Below are 4,562 nucleotides of genomic sequence, written 5' to 3' on the forward strand. Positions count from 1 at the left end.
TAGAGTTACGTTAATCCCTTAGAGGTGAAGATCTCTGTGTGAATTAGAACTGTCCTCTTTTGGTGTAGGATGGCCCACCGAAGGAACTATAGACCAGGAACAACTGGCCATGTATTTAAGGTGGTGACAGAGGTCGGAGGACAGCCAGTGTACCTAGATTAAATTCCTTTATATTGATTCATGGTTAAATATAGACAAAACCAGCATAAATTTAGCCCTGTTTAACAGCTTATTGCAAAAAAGCCAAAAGTAAAAGTAAGAGCAGCTTCACCAGCAGACACAGAGTTTAAAAAGGGAGTCCCAGAAACAGCAAGAGAAGCCAGTTTTGCAGGAGCCGCCAGAGATAATAGAAATTCTTTCTCCATATGTCCCAGCCTACCCTGCTTTACCGAGGCCAACACCCCCTCAGAAACAAGATTCAGGAGCTAACATGCCCCAGGTCTCACCTCGAAGGGGAGGATCAGAGCCTCCAGAGGCCAAGGAAGAAAGTCAACATAGTCAAGTGCGCCGTCTCAGATCTGGTCTTGCTGGAGCTATGCAAATGCCTCTTAGGGAGACTCGAGGACTATAAACTGATTCTCAGTAGCCTCAGGGTTAAATGGGGTGTAAAGCCAGAATGCTTTATAGAGTCTCTTATAAAACTGACTTAGGCTTTTGTCAGCTCCTTGAAGCATTCCTGGAATCTTTTTTTATATTACTTGCTTTTTTCTACCAACTCTTAGCCTCTGCAGAAGTGCTTCTCAGGCTGTGCAGCAATGGCCAAGATCAAAGCTGGAGATCTTCGCAGGAAGGAGGAGGAGGAGTTGCTGAAACAGCTGGACGACCTGAAGGTGGAACTGTCCCAGCTACGCGTCGCCAAAGTTACAGGCGGTGCGGCCTCCAAGCTCTCTAAGATAGGAGTCATCCGCAAATCCATCCCCCGTGTTCTCACAGTTATTAACCAGACTCAGAAAGAAAACCTCAGGAAATTCTACAAGGGCAAGAAGTACAAGCCCCCGGACCTGCGGCCTAAGAAGACGCACGCCATGCGCCACCGGCTCAACAAGCATGAGGAGAACCTGAAGGCCAAGAAGCAGCAGCAGAAGGAGCGGCTGTACCCGCTGCGGCAGTACGCGGTCAAGGCCTGAGTGGCCCATTGTCAATAAAGCACAGCTGGTTGAGAAAAAAAAAAAAGTGCTTCTCGGTACCTCTGCAAACGCTGAAGCTGAGTTGCATTCTCTGGGTGTTCTTTTCCCCTTTTTCCTAGAGTTTAACAGGCTCTTTTCTTTATATAATTTTCCACGCGTAGACTGGTCAGCTGCCGGTGTAACTAGAGCAGGGCTTGTTGTCTCCTCAAGCTTCAGCCGTGCGTAGACTGTTCAGCCTCCGGAGTGACCAGAACAGGGCTGTTGTCCTCACCCAATAGAAAAAGTGAGGAAAAGACTTGAACAGGCTTTTCATAAAAGAGGATACTCACGTGGCCAATAAGCACATAAAACAGCTCTCTGAAACCATAGAGGTGCTAGTACAAACCCACGAAAATGACTGAAATTAACAAGACTTACAATACCAAGGTTAGTAAACATAGAAGAAGAATAAAAACTCACACAGTGATGTCTGGGAGTAGCAAGTTAGTACAATCACTTTGGGAAAACAATTTGGCCCACCAGGTCCTACCTCCAACACTGGAGATCACAATGTGGAGGGCACAAACATCTAAACCATATCATTCTGCTGGTGCCACAAATCTCATGTCCTACTCACACTGCAAAATACAATCATCCCTTCCCAATAGTCTCCCAAAGTCTTAAGTCATGTCAACATCAACTCAATCAAAAGTCCAAAGTCTCAACCAAGACTCAAGTCAAATTCCTTCCACCTATGAGCCTGTAAAACCAAAACAAGTAACCTGATACATCAAAACAAGATACATTGGTGGTTCAGGTATTAATCGGCCAAAAGAAAGAGGCAACAGGCCACAAGCAAGTCAAAAACCCAGCAGGGCAGACGTTAAACCTTAAACTCCAATATAATCCTTGACTTCATGTCAGGCAACCTTGTGTGAGGGGTGGGCTCCCAAGGCCTTGGGCAGCTCCACCCCTGTGGCTTTGCAGGGTACAGCTCCCATGGCTGCTCTCACACGTTGGACCTGAGTGCCAGACCTGACTGCCTGCAGTTTTTCTAGGCTCAGGGTACAAGTTAACAGTAGATCTACCATTCTGGGGTCTGGAGGGTGGTGGCCCACTTTCCATAGTTCCACTAGGCAGTGCCCTAGAGGGAACTCTGTGTGGGAACTCCAACCCCACATTTCCCCTCCACACTGCCCTAATAGAGGTTCTCTGTGAGGGCTCCACCCCTGAGGCAGGCTTTGCCTGGGCACCCAGGCTTTCTCATACATCCTCTGAAATGTAGGGGGAAGCTGCCAAGCATCCTTCATACTTGCCCTCTTAACACCACGTGGAAGCCACTAAAGCTTATGTCTTGCACCCTCCAGAGAAGCAGCCCAAGCTGTACCTGGGCCCCTTTGAGCCAAGACTGGGGCTGAAGCTGGAGCAGCTAGGATGTGGGAGGAGTGTCCTGATGCTGAGCAGGACAGTGGCACCCTGGGCCAGGTCCCTGAAATCATTCTTCCCTTCTAGGCCTCTGGGCCTGTGATGGGAGAGGCTGCTTCTAAGATCTCTGGAAAAGGCTTTCAAGGTCTTTTTCCCATTGTCTTAGATATTAGCACTTGGTTCCCTTTTGGTCATGCTAATCACTCTAGCAAGTGATTGCTCCACTGGCTGCTTGGATTCTTTCTCTATCACAGGGCCAAACTACAAATTTTCCAAATTTTTATGCTCTGCTACCCTTTTAAATAAGTTCCATCTTTAAGTCATTTCTTTGTTCCTGTACTTGATCACAGGCTGTTAGAAGCAGCCAAGCCATGCCTTGAATGCTGAGAAATATTTTCCACCAGATACCCTAAGTCATCACTCTTAAGTTCGACCTTCCACAGAACCCTAGGATTTGGCCACAATGCAGTCAAGCTCTTTGCTAGGGTGCAGAAGGGTGACCTTTACTCCAGTTCCCATCAAGTTCCTCATTTCCATCTGAGAACTCATCAGGCTAGTCTTCACTGTCCATATTTCTATCAGTATTTGGGTCAAAACCGTTTATCCAGTCTCTAAGAAATTCCAAACTTTCCTTCGTCGTCTTGTCTTCTTCTGAGCCCACCAAACACTTCCAATCACAGCCCGTTACCCAGTTCCAAAGCTACTTCCACATCTTCAGGTATCTTTACAGCAACGCCCCACTCCTCAGTACCAATTTTTTGTATTAGACTGTTCTTGCAGTGCTATAAATACATATCTGAATCTGGGTAATTTATAAAGAAAATATGTTTATTTTGGCTCATGGTTCCGCAGGCTGTACAGGAAGAATGGTGACCACATCTGCTTTTGGTGAGGGCCTCAGGAAGGTTACATCATGGGGAAGGCGAAGCGGAGCAGCCTATCACATGGTGAGTAAGGGAACGGGGTTAGAGGGAATGTCCCAGACTCTTTTAAACAACCAAATCTGCATGAACTGAGCAAGAACTCACTCATCACCAAGGAGATGGTGCTAAGCCATTCATGAGGAATCTGCCCCCGTGATCCAATCACTTTCTACCAGACTCCACTTCCAACATTGGGAATCACATTTCAACATGAGATTTGGAGGGTACAAACATCCAAACCATATCAGCACAGAAGGAGCTTATTTAGTAAAACCACCAGAAACAAGAACAGCAGTTTCCCCTCTCACCTACCTCCCACAAACCGTCCTATAAAATATCTCAGAGACCAGAGATTATAACAACTTTGAATAAAAGGCTACAAGACCCAAAATAATGGTAACTTAATTGTTTTGAAAGCTTTGTTATAAATTTGCATAAATACTCTAAATGCCTTTAAGTGAATGAATGAACCTAAAAATGTATATTGATATCACACTAGTTATTTAAAAAAAAAAAAGAAACAAGAGAATATGGATTCCATTTCTTATCTAGTGCAGTTCTTTCTTCCTTTGCACGCAAAGTACTTCTAGTACAGAACTGGTCACACTGTATTCCTAAATATTTATCTATCTGCCTCCCCCCATTAGATCCAAGGCTACATGATGAAAATCAGTTTACACAAATTAATGTGAGCCTGGTATGTGTCAAGCACTACATTACTTTATGGAGAATCAAAGTGTACAACACACACATGATTTATGACCTCCATGGACCTTACATAAGGTTACAGGATGCTTCTCATAGGAAGTGATGTTTAAGTTGAGACCTAAAGGTTAACTGGCAGTTAGCTAAACAAAGTATGGCAAGAAACACATCCCAAGCAGAGAATACAAGTAAGTCATAAGGTGGGAGGTCGCTCCTATATTATTTCCACTAGCACTACACATTGCATAGTAAATATATTCCATTAGTGATAATGAGATGATGGGGAAAAGTGTGACAAGATGGAGGAATGAAAGAAAAAAAAAATTAAGTCAATATAGGAGCAGGCCTATTATATCCAAGGTTCTGTGTTTTAGATTGACAATTCACACTTAAATATGCTATT

The 4,562-nt window shown here is 44.6% G+C and overlaps 1 pseudogene; it reads left to right on the forward strand.

The window, feature by feature from the left end:
- Positions 1 to 714: 714 nt before the first annotated feature.
- On the forward strand, positions 715 to 1,173 carry LOC101013977 (annotated as a pseudogene).
- Positions 1,174 to 4,562: the final 3,389 nt, after the last annotated feature.

Source organism: Papio anubis, chromosome 9, assembly GCF_008728515.1.
Source record: "Papio anubis isolate 15944 chromosome 9, Panubis1.0, whole genome shotgun sequence".
NCBI classification, from domain to species: Eukaryota; Metazoa; Chordata; class Mammalia; order Primates; family Cercopithecidae; genus Papio; species Papio anubis.